This window comes from Talpa occidentalis, unplaced genomic scaffold, assembly GCF_014898055.3.
Source record: "Talpa occidentalis isolate TD23 unplaced genomic scaffold, MPIMG_talOcc4v2.1 talOcc4.7, whole genome shotgun sequence".
NCBI classification, from domain to species: domain Eukaryota; kingdom Metazoa; phylum Chordata; class Mammalia; order Eulipotyphla; family Talpidae; genus Talpa; species Talpa occidentalis.
The window spans coordinates 78,148,757-78,174,966 of NW_023605083.1; the positions used below are offsets into that span (position 1 = coordinate 78,148,757).

General features: G+C 42.8%; 1 long non-coding RNA gene across 2 annotated transcripts; it reads right to left on the bottom strand.

The window, feature by feature from the left end:
* Nucleotides 1-2,753: 2,753 nt before the first annotated feature.
* Nucleotides 2,754-22,938, bottom strand: LOC119232608 (uncharacterized). Of its 2 annotated transcripts, XR_005122165.2 has the most exons (4): nucleotides 22,799-22,938; nucleotides 19,966-20,069; nucleotides 8,816-9,015; nucleotides 2,754-6,388 (listed from the first exon to the last, which is right to left on the bottom strand). It is a non-coding gene; the product is annotated as an uncharacterized LOC119232608 (long non-coding RNA). The 2 variants fall into 2 exon arrangements; XR_005122164.2 differs by lacking the exon at nucleotides 2,754-6,388 and having other exon boundaries at nucleotides 8,318-9,015.
* Nucleotides 22,939-26,210: the final 3,272 nt, after the last annotated feature.

The window sequence follows — 26,210 nt, forward strand, 5'->3', positions numbered from 1 at the left end:
AAGGGCTGAGAGTCAGAGGAGGAGGCGAAATCCCAGCCCCTCCCTTAGTTTGCTCCACCCTCTGCTGACCCTTCAGTGCCGCCCCTCACCCTGTTGAGAGTCCGTGGTCACCTCACTAGTAATTCCACCTGGAGCTCAGTTGTTCCTGGATCCTTTGCCATCACTGCTTGAGCTTCAGCAATTTCATATCATTGGAAAATCTGGGGTTGTTCCTGGAAGTTTTACTTATGTCTCAGGGACTATACTCTCAGGAAACTGTTTGTCTTAAAGGTCAACTTTCCCCCATAATGCGTTTCATTGTCCCTCATAATGTCCTTTCATCGACGCAAACACAGAATATAAATAAATATATTTGTGAATTTTGAGGAAAAAAAATTCAAAGTTTTATTGTAGTGAATCTCCACTCTTTAACTAGAGAATAATTGAATAATTGCCCAAAACTTAGAAAGCTAAAGACATAAAAAATTGAAATATTCAAACCTTCTGTTGCTCTCTCTCTTTTTATATATTCATAAGTTTCTAGAATTTTTGCTTCTGAAATTAATAAAAATTAAGCTGAAAATATTTGCAACACTCTGTACTCATAGACATATGCACATGCGCACACACACACACACACACACACAGTCCTCTAAAACATCCTGAATTTTCAAATAAGAATCAGGCATTTCAGTTCAAAAGGCCTCCTGCAGTTACTCTTGTAAGTAGGACTGCAAGCAGCTTTTTTTTTTTTTTTTGAAAAAAAAAAAAAATAATTCTGCTCATTCAGCTACTGCTGTAACTTCTTTTGTGAGGGATATTTTTAAAGGTTTCAAGACACCTACGTTTTATGATTCTAAGATGAGTCAGTTCAGTACTGTTACAAGCTCCTGAACACACACAAAATAATCCCAACATTTCTTTTTGACATATGGGTCTGAGTTCTACTTGCTTCCGTGTTTTACCCCCTTCCCCTCCCCCTTCTCCCTGAGGGCATGATTCTATCCCTCAATTTTTTTTTTTTTTTCAATTTTATATATCTCATCCTTCCCACCAAATTCCTGATTAGAAGTTTGATCATTCTTATTGTGGACCCTCTGGATATGAAGAACTGTTTTACTCTTGCTATTTAAAAATTAACCCTTTGTTTTCCCATAGTTTGACTATGAGACAAAAGGTGGATTTCTTTGTTTTTATCTTGCTAGAGGTAAACATTGTCTGTGGATTAATCATTTTCATCACATTTGTTAAATTTCCAACCAGTAATTCTACATGTTTTATTCTTCCTTTTCCTTCCTTTCTTTCTAGCACTCTCATTCACATGCGTGGTGTGCCTAAGGATGTCTCACAGGACAGTTTTCTTCAAACTCTTTTCTCTTTGTTCTTCAGAATGCTTAATTTCTATTACTCCACCTTCAAATCTGATGATTCTTTTTTCTGCATCTCAATGTGCTGTTGAACCCCTCCAACCAGTTTTTCATCTCTGTTGTTGTCATGTTCATTTCCAGATTCCCCCACCCCTTCAATTCACACATGCCCACACCTTACCTCTCCAATTCTCCCATACCCTCCTCTCTCTCCCCTGCTCACTCAGGTAACCATTAGCTTCATCTTGATAAGTTCAAGATTTGTTCCAACACTTCAATACAAAACAAGTGTTTTGTGTATTTATATTCCACAGATAAGTGAAAGTATTTGATATCTGCCTTTCCCTGTTTAACTTGTTTTACTCAACATAATCCCCTCAAGGTCCACTGATTTTTTTTTAATCCCCAAATGCAAACATTTCATACTTTAAAGAAGATCTAACCTCAACCCTTCAAAAAATCATTGAATAGTAAGGAAAGTTCCGTATCACATTTTATAAGGCCAACATTAGCTTGGTCTCAAAACCAAACAATGACAGTACAAATGGAAAACATTGGTCAATATATCTGATGAACATAGATACAAAAGTCCCCAAGAGAATCTTGGGGGATCAATCCAGCAAAACATTAATTGAATCATTCATCATGACTAAGTAGATTGAACTGCAGAGATACAAAGTTGTTTCCTATACATTATGCAAGCAATGACATTCACCACATCAACAAGGGAGAAAATTCACATGGTCATTTCAATAGACACGGAGAAAGCATTTCACAATTTCCACACCCATTTATCAGTGAAGTTTCTCATAAATTGTGAAGAAAGGGGACATAGCTCATCATAATAAATGCCATATAGAGAAACACACAACTCAGTGTTAAAAAACCGAAAGATTTGGGGCCACCCCTGGTGGCGCAGGCTGTTGAGCGGCACCACACCGTGAAGCTGTCTGCAGCCTCTGCAGCACTGGTTCGCTACTGGCTGGCCGGTGATGTCCCACATGCCGTGGCAGGCCTCTCCTGTCTTGCCTGCTGCTTCCCTCAGCAGTGTATTTCATCAGTCTGCCTGTTCTGTTCCCCGCTCTGTCTCTGGTGAATCCTCTCACCCTCCCACGCCTCTGGACTGTACCTGGCTCTTGTATAAATAAATAAATCTTAAAAAAAAAAAAAAACTGAGAGATTTGGGGCCTCCTTGGTGGTGCAGGGGTTAAAGACACAGCTTATCAAGCTATCTCAGCCACTGCAACATGAGTTCAATCCCAGGCCAGGGAATTAACCCACATGGTGCAGCAGACCTTTCCTATCTTGCCTGCTGCAACCCTCAGCAGTGTATTTTATTATTTTTTTTTAGAAAAATCATTTTATTTTTATTTTATATATTTTTACATCATTTTTCATTTTTGTACAATGTGTGCATCTTCATCTTAGTTATAGTTCCTGTAAAATGCCCACCATCTTTATTTTGATCCTACTCCCTTCTCCCCCGCCCCACAATGTGCCTCTGGTTTATAGTTGCCTGTTGATTTTGACTTTTACTTTATTATAATTAGTCTTATTATGGATCACTTGTTTGGGTTTACTAAATTCCTGCTGTGAGACCATCTGGCATTTTTCTTTTTCTTTTTGGCTTATTTCACTGAGCATGATCCCTTCCAGCTCCATCCATGTTGCTGCAAATGGCCTGAGTTTATCTTTTTTGATTGCTCAGCAGTGTATTTTAGTAGATCTACCTGTTCTTCTCCCCACTCTGTCTCCTGTGAATCATCTCACCCACCACACCGTAGGCCTGCACCCCAGATCTTGTATGCATAAGTAAATTTAAAAATACTAAAAGGTTTCCCCTAAGAATAAGTACAGGACAGGTATGTCAGGATCTCTTCAGTGATATTCAACAAAGTATTGGCAGCCCAAGTCAGCGCAGTCAGTTAAGCAATGGATAGACATAAAAGGAATCCAAATCAGAAAAGAAGTGAAACCAACAATATTTGCAGTCCTATGACGCCCAACCTGTCCTTTTAGTCCCTGCCTGCCTGGGATTCAAGGATTGCCAAAGCCTTGAACTTCTCAGCATGGTCACATCCTGGGTCCCTTTGACAGCCCCTTTCCAGCCCCCCATCAGGTGCACCATTCTGAGTAGACACTAGAAAACGACAGGTGGAGGCTGATAGCCCAGGTCAGCCAAAGGCAATGGAAGGAGACTGCGATACCGGTGCCCACCTGCCTGGACTACCTGGGACTCCCGGAACCCTCTGCTTTTGGTCATAGCTTGGACCTCCTTTCTTGTGCAGCCACCTGAGGATGCACCCTAAAAAGGTCAGCTGCCATCAGCCCTTAGGTCATGACCCCGTGGGCAATGTGTGGAAAGTAGCACCTGCCAGAGCCCACCAGCCTCCAGGGAAGTGCGTGGAAGTTGCTACTCCTGCCATGTCCCTGTCAGCTTCTCCAACCAAGCACTCCTTACCTCTGGCCTCCACCCACTCAACAGGACCCATGTTTTCCTTACTTTCTGTTAGTGCAGAGTCATACCCGACCGCCTCTGAGCCATCAGACACTCCTCTTTCCCTGGAGAGCCTTTGCCCCCATTCACCTGCTTCTTCACCTTGCCCCTCAGCACCCCCTGGTTTAGAGGCCTGGCCTCCATGTCTGATGGCCTCCCATCTCCAGGCTCCAGCCTGACTCTTTCTCAGTGTGACTCATTGTTACTGCCAATGGGCACTGCCCCTGCCAATGGGCACTGCCCCATACTCTTCTCCCCATATCCCTTGGACACATTCTCCCATCTTAACCATCTCAGGCCTAGGATGCTCAACCCGTCCTTTTACGTCCATGTCCTGGTGGGATTCCAGAGGGGCCAAAGCCATGAGCCTCTCAGCATGGTCACATCCTGAGTCCCGGAAAGGGGAACTTCCAAGCCCCCCACCAGGGGCCCCATTCTGGGACAACACTAGAAACCACCAGGTAGAGGCTGGTAGCCCAACTTTCATCAGCCCTGACCACCGGAAGCTACTGGACATCTAATCCACATGAGGGTACAGCTGAAAGGAGAGAGAAGCAGCAGAAGAGTCAGACATTCACCTAAATTCTTTGGGGAATATGCTCAAGTCGCTGGATGACACAGAGGATATCATGGGTGGCCCACCATTCTGGAGCATGAAAGACAGATCAGAGCAGCTGCTGGGTGCTAGAGCTACCTTGTACTGAGATTTTGGGGGGCCACTTACAGAAGACATTGGGATCTATGAATCTGCACAGTGAGTCCCTAATGGATTCGTCATAGTCTCTGGATCCCCAGAACAACTTCCCTCCACCCTGTTGGGACAACTGTTTAATGTCTTACCTGGGCAAATTCATGAAGTGGAAGTAGCTTCACATCACTCTCTGGCCCAGCCCATGGTTCAGTCCCCTGTGGCCCAAACCCAACACTAAACTCCTTCTGGAGCCCAATCATGGATGGGATATAAGGCTCAGGTTGAGACCCAGCCCCACTTCTAACCCTCATTTCCATTCCCACCAACTTCACGACCACCCCAGAGTGGCTGCTGTAGGGTATCTAGCCCTGTGGCTTAGAATAGGTCATGATTCTTCATGCCAATGGCAATACAAAACCTGTAATGTCACCTCTTGCAGAAGCTGCTAGGAAGCAGTAATTCATCCTCTGTGCATAAATAATTGCAAGAAGCCACCAGCAAAGTAACCCCCAACATCTCCCAGGATTTTGGGGACTCCCGGGCTTGAAGGTCATTGTTAAAAGGAAAGATAATGAGGCCCTTAAACAGTTGCCTGCAGATAACACAGAAATCATCCTGGGAGCCCATTTCGTCAGGAAATTCTGGCAGTTTCAAAAGAGTCAGATCCCCCTGGATGGTCATTGCTCCAGGCTGGTGACCAACATGCCTTTTCCCTTCCCAGGCAGTCCACCCTCCCAAGGAGCCTGGACATGAGTCTCCTCCACCAGCGAGTTACACAACTGCCTGCCTGTAGCTGTCTGTGCTCAGCCGGCTCACGGAAATGAGCAGGAAGCACATACAAGAAGGGTTTGTGTGAGACCCAGGAGGCACTAGACCTTCAGAATACTGAAGTTGCTAATCTCTTCAAGTTGAAAAAAGTTCCAGCCTCAGCCCATCTGCAGTCTTTCTTTTCTAGCTTAGCCTTCTGTGTATCAGGGATGGGCTCCAAAGGCAAGTTAATTAAGCCCTGGTATAGAACCCCACATCATTTGGAGCAGAGCTTGATAATAAAATATCAATTCCAACCTCACCCAGGTGCCTTCCTTCCCAGCCCCCTTTCCTGCCAATGAGGACTCCCAGAAGGCCCAGGCAGGGACCCCATGTGGTGATGACCACGGCATCTCATAGACCCCTGTTACTGGACAGGAAAGAAGGCCCATTCCCAACCTTAACATACCCCTTGGTGGGCAGGCTCTGGAGCAGATGGAATGTCCTGGGGGTTGAGGGAGGCAGCCTAGAGCCAATCCCAAGTTCAGTAATGGCCACTTGGGACAAGAGTGACCAAGGGAGGAGAGTGAGGGTCTCTCATCACCAGACTCCTACCAGAGTGTGGCAACAGTGGACCTCACATTAGGACCACAATGTGCAGAGGTCAGAGAACAACTTGAATGTGAAGGGATCAAAGATGTCCCTGCTAGTAAGGAACCACGAAATCAAGTCACGCCAGCAGTCACCTGAGTACCCACATCCAACCCAGGGATCCAGAAAGAGGCCCACAACACCCCAAAAATCTATGGAAGCAGATGGGGAAAAGTCACATTTAGAGGTGTAGTTCGGGAAGGGTCAATATCAGAGGTTTACAGCGTCCCAGAACTAGTCTCCAGGCTGCGTCCCTGCTGTGCTCCTTCAGGACTGTGCCACTGACAGGCATCCCCAAGACTGCCAGGCTGATGAGTTCCATGCTGCAGATACCTTGGCTTCTCAGGAATCAGCCATTTTCCAGACCTTAACCAGTGGAGACTGGCCAGCATCTTGGGGGCAGGATGAGTCTCATCCAAATGAGAGAGTTGCCAGAGGCAGCACAAGCCCCAGCACCTGTGGAAAAGTAGCAGGGTTCAGATGCACGCACCCACTCATGAGCAAAAACGCTCCAAGAGGTCCCAAGAAGAAGAACGAAAGTTGGCAGGACAGAGGGCTCTGAATCCAGAGAGATGAGATACCCTCTTCCGGGTGAGGGCAGAGACCCCAAGAAGCAAGCCCTGCCATCTCCTGCAGAGAGACGGGCACCTCAAGAAAGTCCCATCGGGAAACAATGAGCAACTTTCTGTAGTGGGTCTAACCTGGCAAAGACAAAATGCTGGAAGACACCCAGCAAATTGACAAGCCTGTGGCCAACACTGCCCAGCTCCTCAGACCACCCAGAAATAGGTCACTGAGGGACGATGAGGGTGCTAATGCCCTAGAAAAGAAAATGGACCTTCACTAAGGTTGTAATCCCTGTGAGTGACTCCAGGCTCCAGAGAGTGGGCATTTGTCCTGCCACGGAGCTCTCTCCTATCAGAGCAAAGGAGAGGGATGAGCAACAGCCCCTATGCTCACCAAGGCAGGTCTCAGGGCCACAGCTGCCCCAACAGGTGGGGTGGAGCAGAAATAGGGAGGTGCCACCCAGGGACCCAAGATACCAGCCAGACCCCAGACCCTGACAGCACAAGCCCCCAGGGGCCTCAAGCCACCACCCCCACACCCTAAGGCACTCTTTCCATCAAAATCACGCTTCTCCCAGCTTTCCCAATGGGACAGCATCCTTCAGGGACAGATGCGCACCATGCACAGAATGGTGGTGACACATGTGAGCAGGTCTGCAGAGTAAAGTTGTTTTACATGCCAATATTTCTCAAAATACTTGTTTGGTCCCCTGAGATATGGTGGTAGCCACTCTCTACGGGATGGGCAGTGGTAAGGTTCTCTTCTGAGGGCCCGCTCTGACTTCATGGGATGGCACGTGGAGGGAGGCTGACCGCTATGGGGCATGCCTATCCTCACCACGGGCCCTTGGTGCACCCTAGGATTTCACAGCACCCTACTGAAAGAATTGAGGTAAGCAGGTAGAAGTTGACAATATGAGCAAGTTTCTTAAGACCCAGGCCAAGAGAGGGACTGGCATCATCTCCTGCTTTTTCTCTGCCTGAACCGGGGCTATTTCGGGGAGGATTGAGTAGAAACTCAAATTCCTCTCAGGTTTCAACAAGTGTGGGAGATGTCTGTATGGAGCTAGGGTGAAGGGTGCTGTCCTCAAGCCCAGATGTAGGCGTACTCTGCCCTCATGCCTTTGGGAGAATAGTGGACCCCTTCCCGGGGCCTCTTCTCTCCTGATGACAAGGATTGAGGGTATGAGGCAAGGTCTGTTGGGATTGCAGGGAGGTGCTGAGGATCATGTCATCATACCAGCAGAGGGACTGGCCTTCTTGGGCAGTGGAGCAGGGATGATCCTATGTGCAGTCCTGTCTGACTGTGGAACACAGCAAACAGAGTGGGAAGTGGGGGATGGAAGCAAGGTGGCTCTGGGTTGCTCAGAGATTGTGCAGTGAGGGAGGCTGGTACATCACTGCATTCTACAGGCAGAGAGGGAGGAGACATTGGGGGCCCAGCAACACCACATGGCCCCCTGAGGCCCCCACACAGGCTACCACCAGCATCCAGAGCAGACTTGCCTCCTACAACTCTCAGAATAGTTCAAGTTCCCAGAGAAGCAGAGCCCTAAAGCAGGGAAGTTTGATGTCCCTCTAAATGGAACTCTGAAAAATCTGAAGGGGGACAGGGGAGCACAGTAGGTACAGCCTCATGCTTTCACTTAACACCAAGGGTAGCTCCCTGGAGACAAGATGACACCTCATATGTTGAGTCAATTGCCTGGAAAGTGGCAGAGGCCCAAATAGCACCATGACAGATTCCCACAGTGACCACCGACAGACTCAAAAATAATCCTGCCAGAGATCTCTGACTCAGCTGCGCAGGTGCCTCTGACACAGTCCAACACTGAGATCCCTAAAGGCTCACACAGAGAACTCCCAAAGAGAGCTTGCATGCAGAGACCTCATAGGCCACCACTAAGTGTCTGAGTGTCCTCCATTGTCTGGTCCTACACAGGGGTTGGACTTAGACAGCGAGCACAAGAAGAAGAGTATCAGTGACTGTGCACCCCTGAGACTTGGAACATGGTAACAATGGACCTGAAATTAGGGCACTGATGTGCAGAGCTCAGAGAGCATGGGGGGATGTAGACATCAAAGAGGTCCCTGCATAGGAGGTCACCATTAAATCCAGTCACCTCAGAAATAACCTGGGAAGTCACATTCATAGTATGATATGACCTTAAGAGTTTAAGCCTCCTGGATCCAGGAAGAGCCCCACACCACCCAAACAGTCTATTATAGAAGATGCAGGAGAATGACACTCAGAACCTGTCTTGGGAAGGTTGAGCATCAGACGCTGACAGTGTCCCAGAGCCAGTCTCCAGGATACCTTCTTGCTGTGCTCCTTCAAGACTGTGACGTGCTTCTTGAAGTCCACCAGGCTGATGAGTTCAGTGCAAAATACCCTTGGCCTTTTCCAGGATCAACCAATGTCCAGAGAGTGACCAGTGGAGACTGGCCAGCTTCTCAGGGGATCAATGACTTCTCATCCAAAGGAGACAGAAGCTGGGGTGGCTTGAGCCCCAGTGCCTGTGGTAGCAGAAAAGGAGCCGAGGTCAGACATGTGCCCCTACTCATGAGGGGAAAAGTTGCAAGAGGTCCAAACACAGACAACAAAATGAAAAAAAAAATTGCAGGACAGAAACCTTCTGAAGCAGTGAGATGAGTCATTCTTCACTGGGTAAGGAATCAGAGTCCCCAACAAGCAAGCCCTTCCATCTCCTGCAGATGAAAGGCCAGACACTCAAGAACATCAGGAAAAAAAAGAAGAAATTTTCTTCAGTGGATTTTCCTTGGCCAAAACAAAGGTCCGGAAAATGCCCAGCAATATCATAAGCATCAAACCACTACTGCCTAGAGCAGAGACCAGTGAGAAGCAGCTCCTTTACGGGTGACAGGGACATTGATGCTCAGGCACTCATCAAGCTTCTTGGGCATATTCTAGAGGGGAAAATGGCCCTTCACCAAGGTCATCTTGATTCTGGCAAAGGGAGACTCCAGGACACAGGTGGTGGACATTCTCACTACCACATGTTTCTGTTGTTTCAAGAGCAAAGGAGAATTATGAGTAACAGCCCCTTATGGTTACCAAGACAGATCTCAAGGCCAGAGTATTTGTAATAAATGGGAAGAACCAGAAAGAGTCTTGGCACTGAGGCAGCCCAGACCTCCAGTCAGAACCTTCCAGACAGGTCTAGGGTCCTATGGGACTCAGGCCACCACCCTCAGTGTTCATGGCACTATCTCCTTCATAATCATGGCTCTCCCACCTTTCCTTGGAGGACCACTTCCCTTTTCAGCCTGCAGAAACTATGATTTTTTTTTTGTCATGTGAGCACATCTTCTAATATTAATGTCATTTTTCTGTCACATAATTGATTTTCAAAGGAAATTTTTTTCTCATGTGAAGTGGTAGTGTCATCTGTCACTGGGGAGGGGAATGATTTAGGGTTCACTCTTCTGGGGGCCTGCGCTGACATCAATAGGGATGCCACCATAGGGGGAGGCTTTCCATAGGGAGCCAAACCTGTCTTCACCAAATACAACATTTGCTGGTAGGATTTCATATTCCCCTACTAAATAAACAAAGGAAAGCAGACAGAACTTGCCAAGAAGAGAAGACTTCTTAAGAAACACGCCAGAGAATGGGTCCTCCATGATCTCCTTCATTCTGGTTGAACTACAGCTGCTGCGTGGGAGGAGTGTGCAGAAGCTGATATTTCTCATGCCACAACAGATGTGGGAGATGTTTTCTCTGTGTCAGCAAATGTGACATCTCTGACCCATATCTCTGTGGAAATAGATGACACCTGAACAGGGTCCCTTCTCTCCTGATGAAATGGATAGAGGGTATGAGCTTGGGTGTTGGGGGAGTGATGAGAGGTGCTGAGGACCGTGTCATGTCCACCTGCCCCAGAGGAGAGACTTGCTGTCTTGGCCAGTGGAGCAGAGGTGAGACTTTGTGCAGTCACCAGACGACTGTGGAAAACTGTGAACAGAGTGGGAGGCAGTGGAAGGAAGCAAGGTTGCTCAGGTTTGCCAGGTAGTAGTCCAATGACCCAATCTGGGTATCTGACGGCATTCTACTAGCAGAGAGGGGTGGAGACATTAAGGGACCAGCACCTCCACATGGCCCCCTATAGTCCCCACACAGGTATCCACCAGCATCCAGAGCACACTTGCCACCTGCAGCTCCTCAGAGAAAGTTAAGTTCCCAGATAAACAAAGCCTTCAAGCAGGGAAGCTTGATGACCCTCTCAAAGGATCTCAAAAAAGGCTGAATGGAAGTGTGCAACTCACAGGGACTCTCAGCCTCCTGATTTTTCACTTGCAACCAAGGACAGATCCCAGTCAACCAGGTGAGAATTCAGAAGTTGAGACACTTGCCTGTTCTGAATTCATCCCACTATGAGTGTTGATTATTTCTTTCTTTGTGTCTTCTTTTATTTTCTTTAACAGATTAAAATACATGTCAATATGCAATTCCTTTTCTTCCTTCATTATGTTTATTCCCAGGTATTTCATTTGTTTTGTAAATGCAACTGCTTTCCTTATTTCCCTTTCTTCTGATGCAATTTTTGCTTACTGAAATAGGATTGATTTTGGTTTTGTGTCCTGCAACTTTAATATACTCATTCACCTGAAAATCTTCTGTAGAGCTTTTTTTGGTCTCTGAGTATATTAACATAACATCTTGAATTTTGAAAGTTACACTTCCTTTCCTATATGGTTTTCTTTATGTCTTTTTCTTGGCTAATTATTTCAGCTAGAACTTCCAAACCTTTAATAACAAGTGGACACCCTGTCTTGATCCTGATCTTAGTGGCAATGAATGTTATGTAATGACCACGAGGACAATTCATCACTGTGTGAAAACTGTTACTAGTAGTTGTACACCAGAGATTCACCCAAATTTACAAAGCAACATGAATAGACCTAAACAACACATTGACAGTAAAACAATACAGAGCATCTCAACCTACCAATTCACACCAATGACTTCATAACCAAGACAGAAAATGAACAAAGGGACAACAGCCTTCATAAGGTAATGGATCAGATACATATAACAGACATGTACACTTTTCATTACAAAAGAAATGGAACACATATGCTTCTCAAGTGCACATGGGACATTCTCAGGGATTGATCATATGTTAGTACACAAAACATATCTCACAAATATATGCAACTTAAACTTACATCATGTATCCTTTTGATCACACAAGGATAAAGAACCACAATAGGAAAGAACCACTTAGTGAAATATGGAAATATCCAAACGTGGAGGGGTTAAACAAAATGCTTTTGAGTAATTTTTGGGTCAATAATGAAAACAAAGAAATTAACAATTATTTTGAGATCAATGGATATAGAAAAACAAGTTATAGGTCCTCCTAATATAGCAAAAATAATTTTAAGATGGAAATACATGATAATAGAGGCCCACATCAATAAATAAAAAAGTCTCAAATACAAAACCTCACTTGACAACTGAAGGAACTAGGATAAGAAAATCAAAAGAAAGTAAAAATCAGTGTAAATTAGTAAATAACAAAAACTAGAGCAGAATTAAATGAGATAGAAACCAAAATCATGTTAAAAATGATCAATGAAATGAAGAACTGGTTCTTCGAAAGTATAAGTAAAATGATTAAGCTCTTGATATACTACAAAACAAGAGTATAAAACAAATAAAAGAATAAGAAAGGAGAGAGGGCAAACAATAATGCAAAATATCTTAAGAGGTAATTCGAAAATGTACATGTAAGCAAATTGGACCAATGTTTAGAATCACAACTTTAAAAACTCAACTGAAATAAAACAGCTTGAAAAGAACACTTGCAAGCCAAGAAATCAAAGAGTAATCAAAAGTCTCAAGAACAAAAGCCCAGAAGAGATGGCCTCACTAGATAAGTCTCTCAAACTCTTAAAGAAAACCCAATACAAACCCTCAAACTCTTCTAAAAGAATTGAAGAGTGAGTTATATGCCAGTTATATGCCATTTTATAAGGCCAAGATTAGCTTAATCTCACAACCAAACAAGGGCAGTGCAAGAAAGGTAGACTGTGGAACATCTCTGATGAACACAGATGCAAGAAAATCTTGGGAGATCAAATTCAGCAATATAATGTATTTAAATTGTATAAAAAATATATATTTAACATATGTAGTAAGAGACTCATCCACCATACTAAGCAGGTTTAACTTCTGAGATGTGAAGTTGTTTGAAAATACACCAATCAATGCCATTCACCACCACAACAAAAAGAGAGATAAAAATCATATGGTCATCACAATAGACTTGAAAAAGCTTTCCACAAGATTCCACACCCACTTATGATAACAACTTTCAATACGCTGGGGATAACAGGAGCATATCTTAGCAAAGTCTATAGCTGACCAACCCAGAGCAAACATCAGATGAATGGTGAAAAACTGAAAGGATAGCCCCTCAGATCAGGAACAGGACAAAGATGTCCACTCTCATCCCTGCTGCTCACCACAGTATTGGCAGTCCTAGCCAGAGCTCTAGGCAAGAGAAAGACACAAAAGGAATACAAATTGCAAAAGAATAGAAATGATCACTATTTGCAGATGAAGTGATGATATCCATAGAGAATCCAAAAGACTCCACCAAGGGGTACTGGAAATAGTGCAGTAAAATTAATGTGATATTTTCCATATGTAGTAACACTGATGTGTTATTTTCTACGTGCAAGCTATTTTCTATATGAACTTTGTTCTATATGTATGCAAACATTAATGTGCTATTTTTTATATATTCTATATGGAGAATAGAGAAATGAAAAAATAATCCCATTTCCAATCCCCATCTGTTTCTACTAGTGTCTGCACAGGAGACCCCACAGCCCAGAGGAGCCCAGAATAGGTGCTACGCACGCTTGCACTTGCTACTGTCAGCGTCAGAGTTAGGATTTAAAAACCATCAACAGATTTTTATGTTCCAAATTTTCCAAGTAAGGTGTCAGTGACTACTGACATTTGCTCTATATAATATAAAATTATGTTCAGTTATCATGCTTGCAGATGTGTATATGTGAAGATCAATATTTTTAAAACTAAAATATTAGGAATGATCAGCTCATTAAATAACTGGGTTACATATCTGCTTCAAGGCAAATAATCTTCTCAAAAAGATTCTGAAATACCAAGTAGAAAAACAAAGATGGCACAGTCTTATGACACTACTACCAGAAAAGTCCTACGGTATATTAATTACACATGTATTTATTTAAAAAATGGTGGTGGCGCCGGGGCAGACTGGGCGCGCAGGGAGTGCGTCCCGCAATGCCATTTTAGAACATGGACATATCTTCAGTAAAGACTGCCTGAAACCAGCAGAAGTCTCCCGGAGGAGCCAGAAGTGAGCTGGGAAGTTTGCCCATGCCAGGCCCCTTCTGGCCTGCAGTTCAAGCCCAGAGAGAGAGCGGGACCCACCGCCGGGGCAGAGCAGGCACGCAGGGGAGTGTGTCCCCGCATCGGCATTTTAGAACAGGGTCCTTCCTTCAGTAAAGATGGCTTGAAACTGAAAGATGGCTCCTGGAGGAGCCAGAGGGGAGTGGAGAAGTTCACCCAAGATGCCAGCCAGCCCCAACAACATAGTGTCCCAATGCATACGGCAAATTAGAAAACAGACACTAGGGAGTAGAAGAACATCACGCAACCTAGCAACTCCTCAAAAAAAGTACACCACAAAAAGAAAACCACCCCCCAGATTGCCACAACAGTAACTTGGAAGAACTTCTGAGCGTTCCAGAAAAAGAATTTAAAATTGCCATGATTAAAAAACTGACAGAAGTCTTAAAGGAAAACAATGATAAGGGAAAAATAATCAACGATCAGAAGAATGAAATTGAGTCCCTAAAGAGGGAAGTAAAAGAAATGCAGGAGATCAAAGAATTAATGGAGGCACTAAAGAACTCTGGGAAAAGCAATGAAAGCAGAATAGATGAAATGGAAGAATGAATAAGTACTCTGGAAGACACAGAAATAAAAAGAACCAAAACAGAAAAGGAAAGAGAAGTACGAAGGAAAAAGACCGAAGAAAGACTTTGGGAACTATCTGACTCCATGAGGAAAGGAAATATAAGAGTTATAGGAATCCCAGAAGGAGAGGTGAGAGATGTAGGAACAGAGAAAAATTCAAGGAAATAATTGAAGAGAACTTCCCAAACATGAAGAAGGAGCTGAAAATTGATATACAAGAAGCAAGAAGAACACCAAACTTCCCGATGAAAGGAAAAATACAGCAAGACACATAATAGTAAAGCTCCCAAGAATCCAGGACAAGGGAAAAATAATGAAGCTGACAAGAGGGAAGAAACAGATAACATTCAAAGGAAAACCAATCAGGCTGACATCAGACTTCTCCGAAGAAACACTATGGGCAAGGTGAGAGTGGAGGGACATAGTCAACAGACTCCAAGAAAACAGATGCCAACCAAGAATACTCTATCCCGCAAAGCTCTCCTTCCTCTATGAAGAAAGAATAAGGACCTTCCCAGACAAACAGAAACTCTGGAATTTAATTACGACTAAACCCCCACTCCAAAAAATACTACAAGGAGTCCTAAAGCCAGAACCTCAGAGGGACGAATAACAACAAAAGAAGGCCAAAAAAAAGTTATTAAAAGAATAAATAAATAAAATAAAAGGAAAGACAAACACAATGGCAAATACAGATGCTAACATATCAATATTAACTCTAAATGTAAATGGACTAAACTCTTCAATAAAAAGGCACAGAGTTGCAGCCTTGATTAAGAAACAAAACCCAACCTTTTGCTGTCTCCAGGAAAGACATTTAGCTACAAAAGATAAAAACAGACTCAAAGTTAAAGGATGGAAAAGAATCCTACAAGCAAATGGACCAAAAAAGAAAGCAGGAACAGCTATACTTATATCAGATAAAACAGATTTCAAACTCAAAAAGATAAAAAGAGACCCCAACGGTCACTGCATTATGATCAAGGGGACAACACTTCAAGAAGAAATAACACTCATTAACATATATTCACCAAACGAAGGAGCACCGAAACATATCAGACAACTATTGTCATCTCTGAAAACAGACATCAGAGAAAACACATACATAGTGGGGGACTTCAACACACCACTATCAACAATGGATAGATCAATGAGACAAAAAATAAGCAAAGACACTAAAGCTCTAAATAAGGACCTAGAGCTCTTGGGCTTAAGAGACATCTATAGAACACTAAACCCTCCAAAATTGGAGTACACATTTTTCTCAAGCACACACGGATCATTCTGTAGGATCAATCACATACTGGGACACAAAACAAACATCAACAGATACACCAAGATTGAAACCAACCATCTTTTCTGACCATGAAGGCATCAAACTAGAAATAAACCATAAAAAGAAGGCAAGGAACTTTCCTACCTCATGGAGATTGAAAAACCACACTTCTGGAAGACCACTGGACTAATGAGGAGATCAAAGAAGAAATTAAAAAATTCTTTGAATTGAATGACAAGGAGGACACCAATTTCCTAAATGTATGGGATGCAGCAAAAGCAGTAATAAGAGGAAAATATATAGCAATAGAGGCTCACATCAAGAAACAAGAACTCAAAGAAACAACCTAATCTTGAAGCTCAAAGATCTAGAAAAAGAACAACAAAAAAACACCAAAAGCAGTAGAAGAAATAATAAAAACCAAACCAGAAATAAATGAAATTGAAACTAAAAAAACAACCCAAAAGATCAATGAAACCAAGAGCTGGTTCTTTGAAAAAATCAACAAAATAGACAAACCCCTAGCCAGGTTCACAAAGGAAAAAAGAGAGAAAGCACAAATAAACAGGATCATAAACGAAAGAGGAGAAATCACAACGGACACAGCAGAAATCAAAAGAATAATCAGTAATTACTATGAACAGTTATATGGAAACAAGTTCAACAATCTAGAGGAGATGGACAAATTCCTACAACTCTACAATCACCCAGAGCTATATAAAGAAGAAATAGAGGGCTTCCCCGGTGGCGCAGTGGTTGAGCGCTGGGTTGTGAAGCTGCCTGCGGCCTCTGCAGCGCCCATTAGATCCCCAGCTGCTCCCCGGCCACCGGAGGAGAGTCCCACATGGCGCGCAGACCTCTCCTGCCGCCCGCTGCTCCCCTCAGCAGTGTACTTCGGTCCTTCTGCCTGCTCTGCTCCCCGCTCTGGCTCTGGCGAATTCTCTCACCCTCCCACGCTTCTGACTGTACCCAGTGCATGTATAAACAAAACAAAACAAAAAACAAACAAACAAATAAATAAATAAAACATGCCTCTATAAAAAAAAAAAAAAGAAGAAGAAATAGAACACCTAAACAGACCAATTACAAGCAGTGAAATTGAAATGGTAATCAAAAACCTCCCCAAAAACAAAAGCCCAGGACCTGATGGATTTACAAATGAATTCTACCAAACATTCAGAGACGAATTAGTGCCTATCCTTCACAAACTCATCCAAACAATTGAGAAGGAAGGGACAATACCAAACACATTCTATGAAGCCAACATTACACTAATACCAAAACCAAACTAGGACAACACCAAAAAGGAAAACTACAGGCCAATCTCCCTAATGAACAGTGATACAAAAATCCTCAATAAAATTTTAGCTATCAGAATCTAACAATGTATCCATAAGATAATTCACCACGACCAAGTAGGATTCAAGCCAGGGACACAAGGATGGTTCAACATCCGAAAATCAATCAACGTTATCCAACACATCAACAAAAAGAAATATAAAAACCATATGATAATTTCAATAGATGCTGAGAAAGGTTTCGACAAAGTGCAACACCCATTCATGATAAAAGCCCTTGAAATTCTTGGGATACAAGGAACATACCACAACAACATAAAGGCCATATATGACAAGCCAAAGGCCAGTATCATTCACAATGGTGAAAAGCTGAAAGCATTTCCATTAAGATCTGGAACAAGACAAGGGTGTCCACTCTCACCACTGCTTTTCAATATAATACTGCAAGTCCTAGCCAGAGCAATAAGACAAGAGAAAGACATACAAGGAATCCAAATAGGAAAAGAAGAAGTCAAACTATCACTATTTGCAGATGATATGATAATATACATAGAGAACCCCAAAAACTGCACAGAAAAACTAATTCAACTCATCAATCAGTTCAGTAAAGTGGCAGGATACAAAATCAACACGCAAAAGTCAGTAGCCTTCCTATACACAAACAATAAATCTGAAGAAGAAGAAGAAATCAAAAAAACCCATCCCTTTTATTATCGAAACAAAAAGAAAATCAAATACTTGGGAATAAATCTAACAAAAGAGGTAAAGGACCAATACAAAGAAAACTATAAAACACTGTTGAAAGAAATAGAAGAAGACACAAAGAAATGGAAAGACATCCCCTGCTCATGGATTGGAAGAATAAACATTATTAAAATGGCCATCCTACCAAAAGCAATATACAGATTCAATGCTATTCCAATCAAAATTTCAATGTCATTCTTCAAAGAAATAGAACAATTATTGATGAAATTCATATGGAATCACCAAAAACCCCGAATAGCCAAAGCTCTCCTGAAAAAAAAAAAAAAAAGAAGGGAATGGAGGCATCACACTCCCAGATTTCAAACTATACTACAAAGCCATAACCATCAAAACTGTGCAGTATTGGAACAAGAACCGACACACAGACCAATGGAATCAAATAGAAAATCCAGAAATAAACCCACAGATTTATGGTCAACTAATCTTTGACAAAGGAGCAAAGACTATGCATTGGAGCAAAGAAAGTTTGTTCAATAAATGGTGCTGGGGAAACTGGGTCGCTACGTGCAAAAGAATGAAGCTTGACCACTACCTCACACCATACACAAAAATCAACTCAAAATGGATTAAAGAACTAGACATAAGACCTGAAACCATAAAATACATAGAAGGAAATATAGGCGAAACACTACGTGATATGCACATCAAAGACATCTTTACAGACACATCACCCAAAGCAGTGATAGTGAAGGCAAAGATAAACAGCTGGGACTACATCAAATTAAAGAGCTTCTGCACAGCAAAAGAGACAATAACAAAAACAAAGAGAAACCCCACCAACTGGGAGAACACTTTTGCACACAACACTAATGATAAAGGACTGATCACAAAAATCTGCAAGAGCTGATGAGACTCAACAACAACAAAGAAAATAATCCTGTCAAAAAATGGGCAGAAGTGCTAAAAAGAAACTTCTCTGAAGAGGAAATACAAATGCCCGCCAGGCATATAAAAAAATGTTCAACATCACTTGTAATCAGGGAAATGCAAATCAAAACTACCATGAGATACATCTCACACCAGTGAGAATGGCACATATTAAAAAAACTAGCAACAACAAATGTTGGCAAGGATGTGGAGAAAAAGGAACTCTCCTGCACTGTTGGTGGGAGTGCAAACTAGTCCAACCACTATGGAGAGCTGTGTGGAGATTTCTGGACCTACTAAACATAGAGTTTCCATATGATCCAGCAATTCCACTCCTAGGTATTTACCCAAAGGACACAGAAACATCAATTCCAAAGAGCACCTGCACCCCTATGTTTATAGCAGCACTGTTTACAATAGCTAAGCTTTGGAAACAACCCAAATGCCCAAAAATAGATGACTGGATCAAGAAGATGTGGTACATATACACCATGGAATATTACACAGCATTCAAAAAAGATAAACACATGCAATTTTCAGCAACATGGATGGCGCTGGAAGGGATCATGCTCAGCGAAATAAGCCAGAAAGAAAAAGAAAAATACCAGGTGGTCTCACTCATAGCAGGAATCTAGAAAACTTAAATAAGGGACCAGGAAAATGAATAACTCTAAGAAAGTGAAAATCAAAATCAACAAAAAACTATGAACCAGAGACACTCTGTGGGGGATGGGGGACGGGGAGGGGAGGGTTGTGGTCAAAATAAGGGGGTTGCAATTTTATGGGGAATATAAAAATAAAATTTATTTAAAAAAATAAAATTTGCTTCTCAAAAAAAAATAATTATAATAAAAAAAAATGGTGGTGGAAAAGGACTGATGGTCCAATTTATGGCATCCCCAATCAGCATTAAAGTATCCACTGGCATATGAAAGAAACCAGTAAGACATCCCTTTACTTGGATCTACCCAGGTTTCCAAAACTTAACTGCCCTACGAAATACATGCTTCAGGTGCCCGAGGGGCCCCGCTTAACCACCTCATCACTGGGGAGCTGGTGAGAAGATTCACCCGAGACAAGGTGGGAAGCAGAACAGGCTGATTTACCAAAATATACTTCTAAGGGGAGCCTCGGGTGAGACAGAGAGGTCTGCAACCGTATGTCATTTAGCTCCCTGTCTGGGCATTGAAATCAAGCTGTATCAGTGATAGTGCTGAGACTGAACCACTAACTGGGCCACCAGTGAGAACCCAATGTCTTACCTGGACTGTAAGGTCTGATGGTTCCTGTAACTTGATAGTTTTAGAGAAGTTTGATTATCCAGAGTATTTAAAAAATCTTCCAAAATAAGACGGTAAGCAAGAGTCTAAAGTGAGTTCAAAAGAAAAACCAAGAAATGAAATCAACATTTTGAATATCTGAACATAAAATGTAATGACCTGCAACAATGCCTCCCATGACCTTTAACCTATTTATGAATTCTTAACCTTTCTTTTGAAGGATTATTGTCTCTGCTTTCTCCATTTCTAAGAGTAAATTTCTCCTACACATGAAGAATCTCCAGTAAGGCATTTTAAAAATCCTTAGTAATTTTTTTTTTTTAAATCTGGTGAAGAATTGGTTAGACAGTATCAACTATCAGATCATTTATGTAACTTCAATGAATATGTATTGGCGGGAAATAGCTGTAAATAACATTTCACAGATTCACAAGCCTTCTACTACCCCAATCTACCATGATGATGTTCATAGCTGTAAAGCAGTTCCCACAACGCTTGAAGACTTTTGCACATTGTACTGTATTTTCCATATCCCTGTCAAGCCACTTGAAATCCTTCATGGAACATGGTAGAGAAAAGTGCTCAAAAGTACAGCAGATTTCTTTCCTACCAGAGTTCCCCAAAAGTATGGAGTGTTTGCCTGCCAACAGGCATAAGGTAACTTAATGAAAATAACCATGTTAGATCTTCTCAGCTGAACATTTGCAGGATAAAGACCAGGCTGACTTTTGTTTTATATTTGGTATAACTATCGACACTGAGTGTATGTGGAAGCTTCCAGATATCAACTAACTCAGACAGCTGGTTAACAGGGTGATGTAGAGGAAGAGTTTATTTAAATTATTTAAAAGATGTGTTCAGAAACATAAATAAAATTTTTCAAACATTAGAAAGTGATGATGTTTCACCAGTTTGTCTTCTAATTCATTGATGTCATTTTATTTATTTTTATACCTGTTAGTTACAGACAGTATGACAAAGGACTGAACTTTAATTTCTTTACAGTAAAAGCTGTCAAGATTCCCCTCTATTTCTTATTTCCTTTACTTTCATTTAAAAATGTTTCATTATACCTTAAATTGTACTATAGTTCTCAAATTATCAAATACATAATGTACAAAATATCTAGGATTATAGGCAAAAGTGAGAACAGACTTTCCACACACACTTCTTTCACAGACCTCCTAAGACTACAGTTTATATCCTAAGAGTTCTGTGAGGAACTCGGCAAAGCTTTCATCTGTATTAACAAATACAGAAATTAAGTTGATTCACTGTAGCATAAAAGAATTTGGTAATGTTTAACAAGGAAACTGCTGACAAATCTGTATCTAAACTTTCAAGACAATGCACTAATAAGTTTAAAACTACATATAAATTAATTATATGCACACATTTCTTTCCTTTTTGGGTATACAACAAGAGTTCTCAAACTGTAAACGCAAGGTGAATAAGGAAGCCCCCAAAAATCTCTTTAAAACGACTTACAATATGCTGACCCCTCCTAAATATAATTAATTTTATTTTATTTTTAAAACATTTATTTATCTATTTATACAAGAACTGGGGTACAGGCCAGATTCCCGGGAGGGTGAGAGGATTCACCAGAGACAGAGCGGGGAACAGAATAGGCAGCGGGTGAGACAGGAGTGGTCGGCCGCGCCATGTGGGACTCTTGCCAGCAGGCCAGCACTGAAACGGTGCTGCAGAGGTTGCGGACAGCTTCACAGTGCTGCACTCAAAGGCCTGCACCAACAGGGAGGACCCAATATATTCGTTTTAAAAAGAAGGAGGAGTCTGGTCTAAATATCATTTTGGTACACTCAATAATTACACCGCAGTGGGCAAACATCCATTGCACAAAACATCACCCTAAATAGTTAAGACGCTATCTAATGAATTAACAAAAATCACAGCTGTCACGTCTTTCCCCCTGGGAAATATTACAAATACAAGAACATTTCTCAAGTCTCCCTCATGGTCATTTTTAAGGTATGAGAAGTCACATAATCAAATGTACTCTTTAGAGAGGAAACAACTGACAATAGAAACTGTTACTTTCCAAAGAAGACTTCAATTTGAGTAGCTCTTGTCTTAGTCACTAGAATTAACCTAAGACTGGAAGTGCGCCCCACATTTGTTTCCCACACCAGTTTTCAAGAAGACCTAATGCATCTGGCATTGGAAGACACCATTCTCACGCCAGCCAGTAAACAGCAATTTTTAATTTGTAAAAAGCTATTGAAAGAAAACGGAAATTCACTTGCAATTTAAGTAAGCTCTATCTGCATGCGGTGTTCTGCCTGTTCTCTTCACCATCCCTACTATCTAACCTGTGCTCTCCAGTACCATGACCACCAGTTATCAAGTGGTCTGTTTAGGTAAACATGAAATTGAGTTTATTTAATTTAGACTTGTGTCATTCCAAGTGTCTGATAGTCACATATGATTAGTGGGTAGAGTACTGATCAGAGAAAATGCAGACACTTAGATTAGGACAGGGAAGCACAGCCAGCAGTCAAATGATGAACATTCCCGAAGACTGACACTTGACTTCACATCATCTTACATATCTGAAATAGTGAGCTTTTCAAAAAAAACCTCCTACCTCCTCTTCCTAAAAAATCTCAAACAGTCGTACCTCTACAATTTAGAAAATGGGTCCTACAGAGAAGAATGCCAATTTCATAGTCCTTAAATCCTAAACCATTACCACACCTGAGAAGAGGCAAACCGCAGCGTAGTGTAACTCTTTCCCCTATTACCTCCCGCACAGACCCATGGACCAGAGTCCCTAGAAAGTCCCTGGACTGACCTGTCCCGTCTATTCCCACCACCGTTTGACCTTCAGCTCCAACTCTGGAGTCCGAGGACCAGGCTCCTTCCCCTGCGCCCTCCCAGGGTCCCTCCCCGCGCCCAGACAGCACCCGGGGGCTCAGCTCCCCAGAGCTCAAACTGCTGCCCTAGGGTCTGGCTCCCGCCCCGCCCCCTACACTGGGCCACTGGGACCGTTAAAAGGGGCGGGGGGGGGGGCCCGGAGCCTCCCAGAGAAGGTCGCCAAGGGTGGGCAGAAGCCAGCCCCGCCCCAGCCTCAGCCCCAAACCCACGCAGCCCATCCCACCTTCCCAGCGCTGGGAGTTTACTCAGACCCACCAGCTCACCTCCTAGTGCCCCCCCATCCCCAGGAGCACCAGATACCCCGCCGCCTTAGCTAAGATCTTAGGAGTATCAGTGCGATGCATGCAATAAGGTCTGTCCCAGCGCAACACAACCTCCTGAGGCCTGGGCTGGTGTTCTTACTGTTTTAAATTCCTCGTTGTTCCTGTAACTTATTTTTTAATGAATGAAAAACTAAAGGAATGTTCACATAAATGGAATTTTTATGAGATTGTGTGCGTGTGTGCATAAAAGTGAATGTAAATGTTTGTTGTTGTTTTTTTAAAGATTATTTATTTATACAAGGACTGGGTACAGTCAGAAGTGCAGGAGGGTGAGAGAATTCACCAGAGAGAGAGGGGGTGGTGGGGGACAGAACAGGCCAACTGACTAAAATACACTGCTGAGTGGGCGCAGGAAGGGTCTGCGTGCCATGTGGGACCCTCACCAGTGGCTGAGCATCTAACCCATGCTACAGAGGCTGCGGGCAGCATCGCAGCCCAGCGTTCATCCACTGTGCCTCTAGGGGAGGCCCTGAATGTAAATGTTTTGCAAAAAGTCTAGAAATACACCAAGTTTTACATGTTCATGTCCAAGGGGATGGGAAGTATAAACAGGGATGTGGGTAAAAACAGCCTTTTTTTTTCTCTCTCTCTCTGTTCAACTATTCCTTGACTCTATTACAAAACGAATGCATTCAGATATTATTTATGCAACAGACACATAACCAGACTTCTCATTTCTGGCCCAGCATGTGAGGAGCTTAGAAGTCACTCTTCCACCATAATGACAAGCTGAACAAAGTGAGACATCAGCCACTCTCCTTGGGTCCATCAGGTAAGTGAGGTCACAGGACAAATCACTGCCTGAAACGTGGGACAGACAGGCCTCTGGAGAGAATCCCAGCTACTAGAACAGAAACTCATGAGCAGTGCCAGGGTAGAGAGCCTGTCATTGATGAATTACAGGATATGCAGCGTAGTTGAGCGTGAAGGTCAAAAACTCCAGCACACAGAGGCACTGGGCACCCGTGTTTTTTGTGAATTTCATCTCCATGGACTCCACCAGGACTTCACAGTAAAGACTGGAGAATAGTTCCCTGTGCTTCTGGCAGGGCAGGGTGGAAAAAGAACTGACTTTGAAATACCAGGGTACTCTGATCTTCTTATCAAAACCTACAATCAATGGAAACTAATTGACCAGAGCTTCACCTGCTAGAGGTCACCGAACCTAACCCAGCTGGGGAAGTGAACTATTCATCTCTACCACCTGTGGCCATCCTGGCCCACCTGAGGGTGGGGGCTGAGCAGCACTGGTAAAGTCCACAGTACACGGGCTCAGGCTCACAGGAATACAGGATGCCTCCCCTCTCCCACATCTCACCACGACATTACCAAGGGCTTCTTTCCTGGCCCTTTACCCTGTGTGTCCTGTCTGCCTACTGAGCAAAACTACCTACCAAGAGAAAAGACTTACCAGAAGACAACATAACACAGCTTAACGAGACAGTGTAATCATCAGCACCAGGCTCAGATTTGTCAGAAATGTTAGAGTTATGAAATCCTGGAATTTAAAGCAACTAAAAGTAATATGCTGAGAAATAAATGGAAAAATTTGGAAAATATGCAAGAACAGCTGGGCTTTGTAAACAGAGAAATGGAAATTATCACAATCAAAAAGAAATGCCAGTGTGCTCCTGTCCATGCAGACTGTGTTCTCTCTACCAGTGTATCCCATATGTGTACTATGAGTAGCAAAGGTCCATTTACACGGGGACAAAAAAATGCATGACATGCAATAAGTTTCTCATAAATAGAATTGGTCTGTTAAAAAGGTCTGTCCTCATGGCCTCTGTGGTGGGGCAAAGGGTTAAGTCTCAGCACAATGAAGCTATGGGCAGCCACTGAAGCAGGAGCTCGATCCCTGATCAGGGAGCTAACCCACATGGCACAGAAGAACTCTCCCGTCTCGCCCTCTGCTCCCCTCAGCAGTGTATTTCAGTCAACACGTGGGTTCTGCTCCCCAATCTGTCTCTGGTGAATCCCCTCATTCCCCACACCTCTGGCCAATACCCCAGTTCGTGAATACATAAATAAAATAAATATTTAAAAACAAACAAAATTCTGTCCTAAATTTTGAGATTATGCCCTTAAACTTTGCCTTAAAATTCTCTTTCTTTTAAGGAATCAAGGTTATAAAGACACTTTAAAATTTAATTGTCCTTTTATTTTAAATACTTTTATGTATTTGATTGACCTCTCTTTCCTTGAAATCCCAGGCTCCCACCCCATTCCTTAGCTCAAGATGTCTAGCCTCATTTCCATGCTTAAAACAGACTCCTTCTCTCTGTGAAGATCACCCAAATACACGCAAATGAATGGATCCTTTTCTCCTGCTCATCTATCTGATGTTGTTTTCACTACATTGTTCAGCCCAAGAAGAACCTAGAAGTAAAAGGGAAATCCCCCCCAACCTCACAAAACTTATCTGTATGTGTTGCAGTGTAAAATAAATAATACAATGCACTAGACTACTAGGGGACATTCTGCAGGGGTGGCGAGAGGGAAGGGACTATGGTGATGGTGCATGGGTGAACTGCATTGGTAATGGAAATTCTATGGGAACTAAACCTGAGAAAAGAAAGCAAACATTGTAAAAAAATGTTAAATAAATCTATTTTTAAAAGAGAGGGGTGCCCCTCTGCCCCCCCACCACCTCTGACATAGTCTTGTGATCGCTTCTCATAGCTGTCCTGCTGCTGTCCACCACTGTAATGCCAGGAAGGGCACACAGCACGTTTTCTATGATTGGGACGGATATGTAAGGAGAGTGCTGGACCCTTTGGTAGCTTTTTCAGTGTTTTATTGGGATTTTTGCCAGGTACATGGCAGGCAGGCCTGCTGGGGCCCCTGGAGGCCCCAGCAGGCCTCTCCACCCCAGGCAAGTCTTTTCTATTTCCAGGCTCTCTCTCTCTCATTTCTTTTTCTCTCTTCTCTGCTTCTCTTGGTGTATATAAATACTGCAGCCATGGCCCACAAGAGTAAATAATACAACTGAAAATATCAATGTAA